Genomic DNA, 13706 nt, shown 5'->3' with positions numbered 1-13706 from the left:
TCTCCTGAAAACAGGTTGCAAAACCCATTAACAAAGTAGTCACTTTCACTACAAAAGTTGTAAATCACAATACGTATTTTGTAAAATTCATAATTAACTACATGTATAGTGAAATTTACCATTCACGTAATGGGATTTACCAAAAACCAGCAGGCATATGACAGCAGTTATGTTACGTAATTGCTTGCCATTGTTTTCTGATTTCCGCTTCGATTCACTCCCTCTCTCACTACAAATCCTCTTTCCCACAACCAAAACCCACCAAATCAACAATCTCTACAGAATGGTGATGCGAAGGATTTAGTTTCGTTAACTGGAGGGGGTTCGGTTTCGTGGAGTGGAGGGATTGCTTTCATCGAGTAGAGGGATTCGATTTCACTGAGGGGAGGGATTAGTTTCACCGAGTAGATGGATTGGTTTCGTCAAGTGGGGGCAGTTTCTCTTTCGCCGAGTGGGGGGAATTGCTTTCGCTGGGAGGAGGCGAACACAATAAGGGCAATTCAGTCTTTAGGCCAAAAATCAAAATTCCAGATTGGTACTTGAAGCCTTCTTTGTCATTTTACTTATTCAGGTCCCTTATCTGTCTTTTTGGAATTCAAGTGGTATTTTAGTGTCATTTTCCCATCATTTTATTTCCCAATGATGACTTTTTTTTTGGGCCAACTAATGATGCCCCCCTTCTAGGCAAAGCAAAAGTATACTTAAATCATACTCCTCCAGTTCTTAATATAAAACCTAATTGTTAAGTTAGTTTTGATCTTAAATATAAGACCCATTTCTCATATTTATTAATTTTCTCTAAATTATCCCTATAAATACTCCATTAACCATAATCAAGTAAAAGAGGGAAAGGAGATATTAAGAAAGATGATTATGGTATTTTACGAAAAATGCGTCACTTTTTTTATAATTAACTAACTTACCTAACTTCTTTAATTTAATCAAATTAGTTAAATAAGTCTTATATTAAGGATTAGAAGAATATTAGTTAAGTTAAATAATATAATTGTTTTTCATATGTCGCAGCGTGCCAGGCGCCTACCAATCATTTCAACTTCACCGACATAGGCATATTGGAAATTTGCTGTTAATTAATGGAGTTTTTTTAAATAGTTTGCATGATTGTATATATGAATATATGGACAGTTACTATTTAATATTTTAAGAGGGTGAACACATTAAAAGACTGTTGTATTTGTTTGTCTTTTTTTTTTTTGGGGACCTCCTATCTTTTTAGTTTTTTCCCAAATATTTTCAATTTTAAAGCTGTCGATTTTTTCATTTACTTGTTTAATCTTTGCATATTAATCGCAATATTTATCACATATTAAAAGGTAAAAATGTTTTCTTCTTCTTTTTTTTTGGTTTTTTACCTTTGAAAATGCTCTTTTTTTCAGTGTTCCCTAACTTGCCAATGTAATTTCATAACATATTTATGTGCATTGTAACTGCCCATTGATAAAAGCCCCCTTACTCTATGTAATTAAGGGATATTTCGGGAGATAAATTATTAATTTGAAAGATAAACAGATAAAAATCTTATATTTAGAATTAAAAAAAACTCATTGTCTAGTTCTTTAATTTAGGATCGAAAATAGCAATACCTCCATTTCTTAATATAAGAGCTTGTTTAACTTTTAATTTGATCCTAAAAGACCCCAATTCACTTTGTTTTTCATATTTATCCACTTTTTCTAAAGTAGTCCTTGTAATAGTTGCACATGTTCAATGTTTCATCAAATGATAATTTTAGCTAATACACATAACTAGCAAGCGTATTCTAGGAAAGATAATATCTATTTACTACAAATAACTAACTTAACCAATTTTCTGAACCCCTTCAAATTAGTCAACTAGCTCTTATATTAAGGACAGAAGGTAGTATTATATTATAGGATCTCTTAGTGTTTTTTTCTAGTGGTCAATTGGAATCACAAAAACTTGTGTTGACTTATGTTATAATTGCTTTAGTCTTCATCTTTAGGATTCGTTTGATTATTTTATTCACATACATTACATATTTATATTACCATCAAGGAAGGCCTCATCATTAAACGATGACAAATTTCGTTTTCACAATAAGATGTGGGCTTTATGAATTATTGGATTTTCGTTTTATATTTCTACGATCTTATGGTAGACTACTTATGTGTATATAGGCTTTGACACGTCATATATAATCATTGAATTGATTAGAGATGATCTTGTGATAATTAGCAATTTAATTAAAATTGAAGGTAAAATACGTGACTTTGGATGGATTTGAATTGAGTTAATTTGTATTTTAATAAAGTTCAAAGCAGGCTATATTTAATACTATGCCGTTAGCCAAAGAAACGATAAAAAGAAAATTTTATATTATTTATAGAAAATAATTTTTTATTATGATTTATATTAATAATTTTTTATTATATGATTTATATATCCAGGTATTACACAAACTTTCCCCCTTATCATAAATTTTATTTTATATAGATGTTTGTATTCTTAATTTTGAACATGGAAATTTATGTCCTTAATTTGAAGAATCATTCTCAAATTTGAAATCTTGTGTTCGAGTGATCATAAGTTTACATTGAGTGATCTCATGTGTTCATCTACCATTGAAAATTTATTCAAATAGTTCAAATTTAATTTTTTAATTTGTAATTTTCATATAATAAATGTACTGTCTCTGGTCCTTAATAACATAATAATCCTCTAATAAAAATAAAATAACATAACAATTATATAATTAAAATAAAATTCAGAAATATTCGTATATGATGCTCTAGTGAGCAATATTACTATAAAACATACAAAAAATATATGGAAACCTGCGTCATTTACGAACCGTGCACTGTGACTTATTATTTTGAGCCTTATGCAAATATGAGTTCTATGAATTCTAATACGAATATTTACTCCAAACAGATGCTGCAAAATTAAAGAATCTTATCTCTAGTAGTAACAAATAATTAATTTTTTTTATTTATACAATTTAAACAGGTACGTGTACAAATATCTCAACACTAAGCTTAAATTCGGAACCTCATCTAAGAGCGACGATGATGCTGTTACTGAGGCAGCTCAGTAATTAATTTGTTAATGGAAGAAATCTGAATAGGCCAATATTAAAATAATGAAATATTAAAATCATGCATAAAATCAAATCTTGTTATACATATTTAATTTAAATTTATAGAGACTTGATTGGCATGAAAGGTGCTCAAAGTGATCAGCCCTTCCATTGTTTTTTGGACTGAAATCAGCCCTTCCATTCAATTATTAGTGAAATGATCAATTTCAAACAAAAAAAAAATCTGTAATTTTCGAAACATGAGATGCCAGCGAGGTTCTTATTATATTAAAATAACCTAATAATTCTACAGCAAAAATAACATAATAATTATATAGTTCAGAGAAAATTCATAAAAATTTGTGCAGCATGTTCTAGTAATCGATATTTATATCATAAAATATACAAAATATAGAAAATTGCGTTATCCACAAACCATGCTCTATGTCTTATTTTAGGTTTTATGCACACACATATATATAAACTTATAAATTCTAATATGTAATATAGCTACTCCGAACACAAGCTCCATATATATATATATATATATATAATTAAACAAGAATCCTATCTCTATTAGTAATTAATTAGTTAATTGAAGAAATCTGAGCGAGTCAATATTAAATACGGACATAATTTAAGACTTAATTTATCTCTTAATAAAATAAATTAGATGCATGTTGCCGGCAATTATGGGGAAATTAAATCAAACTTTTTAAATTGCAAAGTTGAAGACTTTAAAGATTGATCAGGTGATGTGAAACTTCCACAACAGTCGAATACTCAAAACAATATTTATTGAGTGATACCAAACGAAGATTTTAAATCAAATGCTTACTATATATAAAAAATATAAAAAATACTCACTACAAAAAAACAGCGAATTAGCGACAGAATTTGTGACGGAAACAAATTCCGTCGCAAATTAGCGACGGATTAGCGATGGAAATTCCGTCGCTAATTTTTTTGACAGATTAGTGACGGAATTTCTGTCCATCGCTAAATTCCGTTGCTAATCCGTATTTAGCGACGGAATCTTTTTCTGTCAGACAATTCCGTCGCTAATCTGTAAAAAAAAAATAGCGACGGAAATTTCGTCACAATTCCGTCAGAAATTAGCGATGGAATTTGTTTTCGTCGCAAATTCCGTCGCAAAGTTTAAGAAAATAAATTACATAGGATATATATACAAGTAGGAAAATACTGTTTATCATAATCTATTTAAATCATTTAATTTTTTATATAAAATAATTTATTAGATTTTATTATAGTAGTTATTTTTTGAATTTTTTGAATAACAAGATTTTTTGACTAATTGTAAATGATTTTCTTCAAATATATAAACCACATATACATATATAATATAATGTAATATAATATATATATATATAATTAAATTGTATATCTTATCAATGTTAATTAAAAAAAAATTTAAAAATTATTTATGAAAAATTATTTATGATGTAAAATTCAAAATTAGTGTCGTTAGAAATTAAAATGATATTAAAAAGATTTTTAAAACATAAAAAATTATAAAAATAGTAAAACAAATATTTAAAAATTATTTTTTCATTAAAATAGTTATTATTGAAATTATTATATAGTATATTTTTAGTTTTTAATAATATATATGTATATATAATTGTTTGTGTAAAATAATATAATATATATTTAATTTTACATAATAAGTCAATAGGTTCATTGCAGCTCAAATGGTAAAGCCGCACATGCGCACGGAGGAGGTCCTGGGTTCAAGCCATAGAGAAGTCACTTTGATAAGGGAATTATGTGGTGGTGACACGTGGCAGGCAAAGGTGTGACACGTGGCGCACACGTGGCAGTAGATGTGAGGTGGCAGCGACACGTGGAGGTGGTCTCAGTGATGACGTGGCAATTGGTAGAGGTGCCACGTGGCATTTTATTTTATTTTTTAAAAAATCGAGTTAGCGACTGATTAGCGATGGAAAAATTTTGTCGGTAATTAGCGACGGAAAATCCGTCGCTAATCCGTCGCTAATTAATTAGCGACAGAGGAATTAGCAACGGAAAAAATTCCGTCGCTAATTCCGTCGCAAATTTGTTCCGTCGCAAATCCGTCGCTAATCCGTCACTAAATTCCGTCGCTAAAATCATGTTTTTTTGTAGTGACTCAAGTTAAGATCTTTATATCTATTATATCAAGTTCTTCAATCAAATATAACTACGTGTTATTTTTTCATGCGATGAGAAAATTTAACATAATAGATATCAAAAACTAAATATAAATATTGTCCACAATATATATGCCAGGTGGAGCCAGGACTTTTAGCTACTAAATTTGTTTCTTTGAAAATCTGTATAGAAAAATATAATTGTCTTGAATTTCTTATAAAGAGGATGTTTTGCATCAAAATATTGCATTCTTAATTTAGAAAACCATATCAAAAGACTGTTTGCAAGAGAACCTCAAAAGCCTAACGAGATTGTTAAGGCTATTATTGAAGTACATATAGACATAGTTTTTTTTAAAATAAATTCTTGCTCTCATTCGCTTATTTCAGTTTTTTGTGCTTTCTAATCCCAAGTTTCTAAATTTCAATTTTCTTAACATAAGTTTATTATGTTATTGTAACTTGTAAGAACTCTTTATTAAATATAAATTTCCTTTTGTTTTGGTTAAAAAAAAGTAAATAATATTTTTATTTCTAGGTCAACTCTCCACAAAAAAATAAACATAGAGAGAGAAAGCGAGATTCCTTTAGAAAGAAGCACCTGGATGCATGCTAATAAAAGTTTCATTATTTTTTAGGAACATATAAAAGTTTCACTATTGCATGGGTCGACACTATATCTTCTAAAAGCACATGTGCATGTTCCATTAATGCTAGCAACTACGAACTAAATGTTTGTGTATGATCCTCAATTGTGGCAAATAGATTGACTAGGAATTTATAACCTTATAAGTAAGATATGGAGTTTTCGGGTTGGAGCAGTAGTCTTTTAAATAAATAAAAAGAAAGTAACATTAACGATTTCATAAGACATTAATTTAACGACTTCACTTAATTTTTTTCCCCTACACATTAAGATAAAATTTAATCTACTTTAGCTAGTCAGCCGGTTTGAGAAGGCATTTTGGAGGAAGAAAAGTAACTTATAGTAGTCAATTTGCATATTTGAGAGCTGTTTGTCACAGCTTTCAGCTAATCTGACTTATAAGTCAAAAGTTGCTTTTTTATATACGATTATAGAAGCATCTAAAACTTATTTATAGCTTATGCAAAAGTAGCTTTTTGGAGTTAAAATATATTTTTGCCCATACATTTATGTTACTCTTATGCTTCTCTCTATATATTCTTTGTGCTTCCTAATTAGATTTTAGTTATTTATTTTTAATATTCTCTTGAATAAAAATAATTCTGGACCGTATTTATAATATTTTAAATTTTTTATATTATTTTTATTTTATATTTACATAAATTATGCAGAGTATCATCCAATTAATTATATAATATTATTTGGTTCAAAAATTTTCACATTAATATGATTTCTAATTTAAATATATTTTATTCATTAAATATAAATTTTTCCTATTATAATAATTTAAAATTATTATATTTTGTAAATTCAAAGTTTTAATCATTTTTCATTTTTAATAAAAATCATACCCATTTTGGTCATTCTACAAACTAAACTTACTTATTCAATCATAATCCAAACAACTTTTTTACTTCACAAACTAACTTTTATAAAAGTTAATCCAAACATAAATCACATTACCCAATTTAATTTTTATCCAATCTGACTTAAGTTTTTTTTTCCCCCACTGCTAATCAAAACAGACTCAGTATAGGATATCATCTGAAAGCATTGTTTACTCCAAAATACAAAACAACACCTAGTGTTTATATATTTTTAATAAGACTAAAATATACGTTTAGTCTTTTATATTTACATTAAGTTTTAATCCTTCAAATTTATATAGTATATTTTTCATCTTTCAATTTTAACACTATTTTTTTTTATCTGATAGAAAATAATGACTCATCAATGGTGAATGTAGCATCAACAAAGATAGAGTATCCATTTTGTTAGATGAAACTAATGATGTTAAGATTGAAGATCTAAAAATTTATTTAATAGAATCAAAAGGTTAAAATAAAATTTGATGCAAACATAAAAGACCATAGTACTTTGGTTTGAATTTAGAATTTTAATTGCATTGTAGTATTTTTAATTTGACTTGTATTTTTCATTTCAAAACAATATTTAACTCTGGTCATTTAGTGCATTATAGTGCCTGGTAAAACGGAGAAGATTGGCTTTTTTGATGTTGCCCCCGGGGAGGAGAGAGAGAGACTTTTTTGACAAGTTCATAGGTAGGTACTCTCTCCAATTCAAAATATAAGCTAAATTATAAGGAAAAACTACCAAATTTTGTTGGTTTTAATTAAGCATAATTAATCTTTGGGTCATTTTACTTTCACATGTTTTTAATTAAGCCCCCCATTTTTTCTTTTTATTAGGTCCTTGTAGTTTTACTTATTTTTTAATTAGGTCCTTTGTACTTTTAAAAAACTTATTTATTAACTTTATTCACTAAAATTAATTTCATTTTTAAATAATAATCATATAATAGGACAAAATAATTAATATAATCATTTAGTAATTAATAATTAATCAGAATAATCAATAATACTTAACTGTAAATTATTTATAATTATATTCTAATTTTAGAAAATTTTATTATAATAATTTGAATTTTAGAATTATAAAAATTAGAATTAAAAAATAAATAATATATATGTTTAACTAAAAATTTAAAAGAATATTAACATAAGATTGTTATAATAATTTATTATTTATAGAATATTATTATTCATAGAATAAAGTAGGGGTGCACGTGGGCAGGGCTGGGCAGGGCTCGACCCTTGCTCGATGCCCAGCCCGAACTATGTGCGGGCCACAAAATGCAGCCCGGTGCCCAGCCCTGCCCGTAGAAGCCCTAACCATTTTGGGCAGGGCATGGGCAGGGCGGGGCAGGGCGGGCTTCATTGCCCAAAAACCGATGTCCTGCTCAAATCATTAAAAAAAAACAACTCCATCCATATCTGAAAATCACATTACATAATTCTACATTTTAACACACCAAAATCATTCAGAAATAGTCCAAAATAAGTCTTAACAAATATCCAATTGAATAACATCAATAATCCATTCAAAACAAGATTCAATATTGTAATTGGAGCCTAGAAAATTGAACAGTTTGCATCAATCTCCATAATTTCCCAAAAAGGATGGAACACCTGAAAAAAATACAAATAAAAATAACAAAGTTTAATACATTACAAAGTAAACAATAAAAAAAAATATACTTCTAGATTTTAAAGGAAGCACTGATTCACCTTGCCAGCTTAACTAGTCATGTTTATAAAATGACCCTTCAATTACCAATAGCCATTAAATTCTCCCCTCCAGCTCCAGGTGTAGCAGAATCTAGGACAAAAAATCAAAGAACAATGACATTACAAATTATGAAGTAAAATATGAGTTATTGAGATTTGGGGGCAAAAAAAATTACTAGCAAGTTGAAGGACATGTTCTGTTTCATCAAAATTATCAAACTCCCGAAGCTTGTCAACAAATTCAGACATTGATAGCCCTGGTTGTAGCCAATTTTGGCTACAAATTAGTGCTTCTGTCATCTTAGAAGATAAAGAGCTTCTATAATGATCAACCACACGTCCTCCAGTGCTAAAGGCAGACTCAGAAGCCACTGTAGAAACTGGCATAGCCAATACATCTCGTGCCATGTGTGAGAGAATTCTATATTTTTCTGAATTAGCTTTCCACCATAACAATATGTCAAACTCAGCTGCAGAAGGGATTTCATCTCTCGAGTCAGTTGTTATATATCTATCTAACTCAGTTTGAGGATCTGTTGAGGTTCTTTGTTTCATAGATTCTAACCACTTATGACCTGGATCCTCTTCACCATCATCATCATCATCATCAAAAGAAGGCAATGATGTTGCACCTGCTGTGCTTGTGGAGGTAGTCCCTGAGTCAATAGAAACCCCAGCAGAGTACTCATTAAACAACCGATACAAGCAATCTTTAACCCTCTCCTTCATAATCAAGCATACTTCAGGATCAGCATAAAGAAGATCAAACATATGATTTACATATGCTAGTTTATACCGAGGGTCCAAAATGACAGCAACAAAAAGCAATGGATTCATATTGTCTGCTTGACCCCAATACTTGTCATACTTCACCTGCATGCTAATGCTCATTTCTCTCAAGAAGCTATTAGCATTATTTGTGATATTTCTTTGCAGCATTTTCTGAACCTGAGCAATCTGGTGGAAACATTCATTTGCCGATACAGAAAGGGAGCTTGAAAATTTCAATGTTATGTCATAGAAGACCTTTAAGAATTTGATGAAGATCCGAGCATTATTCCAATCATCAGTAACAAGACCAGAAAAGCTATCTTGCTCACGCCTAGCAGAACTAGAAGCCCCACGCTCACGCCTAAAGCTTGAAGTGTTTGAGCTGAAGTACGAAATATAGTCATCATCTTCATCACGCATTCGCTCAAACACTTTTTGAAACTTCATTGCAGCTTCTAACATTAAGTATGTTGAATTCCATCGAGTGGATACATCAAGGCAAACAAGACTTTTAGTGTCTATTTTTTCAGCTTTAGCCCAAGCTTTGAATCTTAGGAAGCGTGAAGGAGAAGAACGAACATATCTCACAGCATTTCGAATGGCTTCAAAGCTGTCTTTCATTTCTTTAATACCTTCATTGACCACTAAATTTAGGACATGTGCACAACATCTTAATTGTAGATAATCACCATCACAAAGTAAGCCCTTCCAACTCCTCAAACGTCTCTTAAGATATCCCAAAGCTGAGTCATTAGCTGAGGCATTATCCACAGTGATAGTGAACACTTTCTCAATCTCCCAATCTAACAAGCATTGCTCAATGGTCCTCCCTATAGTATCACCTCTATGATTTTCAATCATAACAAAACTGAGAATTCTTTTGTGAAGCTTCCATTCATCATCAACAAAATGTGCTGTCAAGCATAGGTAATTGAAATTCTGATTTGATGTCCAGCAATCTATGGTGAGACAAACACGTTTAGTACTCTGTTTCAAAAATTTCTTCAATACTTTAATTTCTCCAAGATATAATTGCCACACATCTCTTCCAATTGTTGTTCTTGATGGGATTGGAAAGCGAGGTTCAAACTCATTCAACAATTTCTTAAATGCAGGCTTCTCCACAATTCTAAATGGTTGCTCATCACAGATAATAAATTCAGCTAAAGCTCTTCTACATCGCTTCTCATCATATACATGTGTAACTAAAGATCTTCCTTGGCCACTAGTCTTGCCCGACAAAAGAGTTAACATAGATTGCTTTTTATCTGTAGTGGCTTTATGAGGATTCTTTGAACATTTTGGGATATGCCTTAATAAAGAATTTGTCCCATGACAGTTTGGATCAGCTTTATAAGTAGTATGACAATACTTGCAAGCTGCTAAGTGAACTCCATTAGTTTCTTCTATTGGCAATCTAACAAAATATTCCCAAACCTCTGATGTGTGCTTAGTTTCTCTTGCCTTTCTCTTTGTACCCCTTTCATCAATACTTGTTTCCGGTGTGACAGAATTTGTTTGTGGGGGAGTAGGGGTAGGAGAGGGAGCAAGGGGAGGGAGGACAGGATGAGATGGAGGTTGAATAGGGACAATAGGGCTAAGGGCAGCAACTTCACTAGGTCTATTAGGATTTGGTGTTTGATTAGGTCCAATAGAGATTGGTGTTTGAAGAGGGGCTGAAGCAGCTTGAGACCTTCCACCAACAACCGGGGATGGTGATGTAATAGAAGTTTCATCGTCCATTGCAGCTGCAATATCATATGATTGAACCAATAGCAAGAAATTTTAAATGAATAGGAGCAGAATCAAATAGCATTATATCATACAAACACAAGTGGAGACTGAAGAAATAATGTGAGAAATGAATCATGGCAAGAAATTTGAATTGATACAATAATACTGATATAAACTACAGCTCACGATATACCATTTGATTTAATTGATTCATTTAAAATGATTCTGCTATTCCAAATACTAAAACGAATTATTAAAAAAAAAATCGAGCAATGCTTGGAAACTAAAACGAACATGGCAGTAACTACATGAATTATTTTTGAATAGACACGGTAGAAGCAATGACCAAATACTTGGAAACTAAAATACTCTGCCACTAAAATCGAGCAATGCTTGGAAACTAAAATCGAGCAATGACCAAATACTCTGCCACTCATTCCACGGTAGAAGCACTGAAGCAGCAGAACCATAATTGAGTCATCTCAAATTCTTACAAACTAAAACGAACATGGCATTACATGAATTGTTTTTTTTGAATAGACACGGCAGGCATGAGCTTGTAGATACAATTACAAAACACAGCATTAGATGTTGAATCTGAATATCTCATGCACCTCCATAGAAACAGCATTATATGAATTGTGAAACAGAAAATCAGAAATAATCCAAGCAGAATCAAATGGCACAATCAGGCGACTGAATCAAACCAGAATCAAATACAATCATATGTTACAGAGACATGTGTGGAGACTGGAGAAAGGAATCCGTGCTGTCGCAACTCACCGAGTGGAGATTGGAGCCGTGGAGCAACGAGTGACCGAGAGACGTGATGGTGGTTGAGGCGTTGAGCTGGAGTATTCGGCGAGCTTGAGATTGAAGAGACAGCGACCGAGAGATACCGAGAGACTACTCGATGAGCTTCAGATCGGAGAGACAGCAAGGTGAGGTGGGAGACTGGGAGAGACTACTCGGCGAGAGGCAAGATCCAGGCGAGCAACGACTCGTTGAGCTGGAGTATTCGGCGAGCTGCAGTCTTCGAATCAGAGACAGCAGTGAGCAGTCACAGCACGCGGAGGTGGGAGACTGCACTGGGAGGGAGCGACCGAGACCGAGAGGCAGGGGAGAGACCGAGAGTCCGAGTCTCCGAGACCGACAGGCAGGGGAGCGTCGGAGCGACTCAGAACTGAAAGTGGGGGGGAGTAACCGTGTTGCCGTCGCCGACTTGCCGCGTTGGGTAAATGGGTAGGGTTATTCTGATGGAGTGACCGAGTGATGAAAGGCGGACTGATGGAGTGGAGTCAGTGCCTCAGTGGAGAGTGGAGTCAGTGCCTCAGTGCCGTGGAGAGTGGAAGTGAAAAAAAAAAACAAAACAAAAACTTCCGGGCAAGGCCAAACGGGCAGGGCAGGGTACCCTGCCCGCCGCCCGGCCCTGCCCGTGTTGGGCCCTGCCCAAAAGTGTTCTTTTTTTGTTTGGGCTACAGTTTTTCGGGCTGGGCCGGGCATTTTTTTCCCGGGCTCGGGCGGGCACTCCGGGCATGCGGGCACTATGAACACCCCTAGAATAAAGAATAAAAACTACAAGGATCTAATTAAAAATAAAGTAAAACAATAAGGACATGATAAAAAGAAAAAAATATTACAAAGACTTAATTAAAAACATGTGAGAGTATAAGGATCTGATAAAAAAATTATAAGGACCTGTATATTAATTATCCTTTTTAATTATAAGCGAAAACTAATAATCTAGTTTTAATACAATTGATGGCCGATTCTAATGATCTTCCTCATTTAAAATTATAAGAGATGAGTAGTTAAAATTGTTGCAATAAATAACCATAATATTATTAGAAAAACAATTCAATTTCGTACATAATATGGATAACTAACTTTTTTTAAAACATGGGGAAACAATTTTTTCCCTTTGCATAATTGATAATTATAGGGAGCATTTTGTTGAGATCAGCATAGTGATTACCTTTTTACTTATTTTTTGTATTTGAACGAAAAATGAATGTTTTCTATTCCCTAAAATATAAAGAAAATTTTTTTTAAGGACCCTCTGAAAACATTAAAAAGATTTTAAAACTTTTAAATTTTAAAAAAAATCATTATTTTTATATTGGAATTAAAATTTTTCCAACTATTCGCTAGACTTATTTCTTTAGTATAATCAATAATATTTTTTTAAAAGATTATTTTCAAATTAAAGGGTAACTTGTACTATTCAAAATTACATCCACAATAACCAAGTCCTAACCGATAGATATAACTAATGTCAACAACAGCTGAGGTTTGCTTGCTGGCTGCGCCTCATTTTTTCAGGTTGTATAAATTGACTTTTCTCATCTTACCCCTCCTATACTTTTATTTTTTTGGTTGATAATTTATATTTTAATTTAAATATCCCAACTTAATTTTTGATTTCTGATCTTTATTAAAAATAATTCAGTTTAAATCTTTCACAATTTGATCAAAATTACTCATAAATTAAAGTTTTAAAAGAGAAACAAAAATACATAGAGAGAGTTCGCAGCTGAATTAATTAAGTGCCTTTTGTTTCTAAATTAGAAAGTACTCTTCCGGTCCTAAATATAAGACCCGTTTTATAGTGTAAATTACACTACAAAATGAGTCTTATATTTATTATTGGAGGAATACAATAATAAAAGATTAGCTATGACCCATTATTAAAAAAATTGGCTAATGACTAATTAAGCCTTGCTAGGAGGCATCTAGCTAGGGTTAATAGAAATTATAAT

The 13706-nt window shown here is 31.7% G+C and overlaps 1 long non-coding RNA gene across 1 annotated transcript; it reads right to left on the bottom strand.

Moving 5' to 3' along the window:
* Positions 1-8127: 8127 nt before the first annotated feature.
* Positions 8128-8785, bottom strand: LOC114756212 (uncharacterized). The gene is made up of 3 exons (XR_003741421.1): positions 8619-8785; positions 8443-8533; positions 8128-8343 (listed from the first exon to the last, which is right to left on the bottom strand). It is a non-coding gene; the product is annotated as an uncharacterized LOC114756212 (long non-coding RNA).
* Between the last annotated feature and the right edge of the window lie 4921 nt (positions 8786-13706).

The sequence above is a fragment of the Neltuma alba genome, unplaced genomic scaffold (genome assembly GCF_004799145.2).
Source record: "Neltuma alba isolate B1F8T4 unplaced genomic scaffold, ASM479914v2 tig00010376_pilon, whole genome shotgun sequence".
Lineage (NCBI taxonomy): Eukaryota > Viridiplantae > Streptophyta > Magnoliopsida > Fabales > Fabaceae > Neltuma > Neltuma alba.
This window is presented reverse-complemented; position numbering and strand designations above follow the sequence as displayed.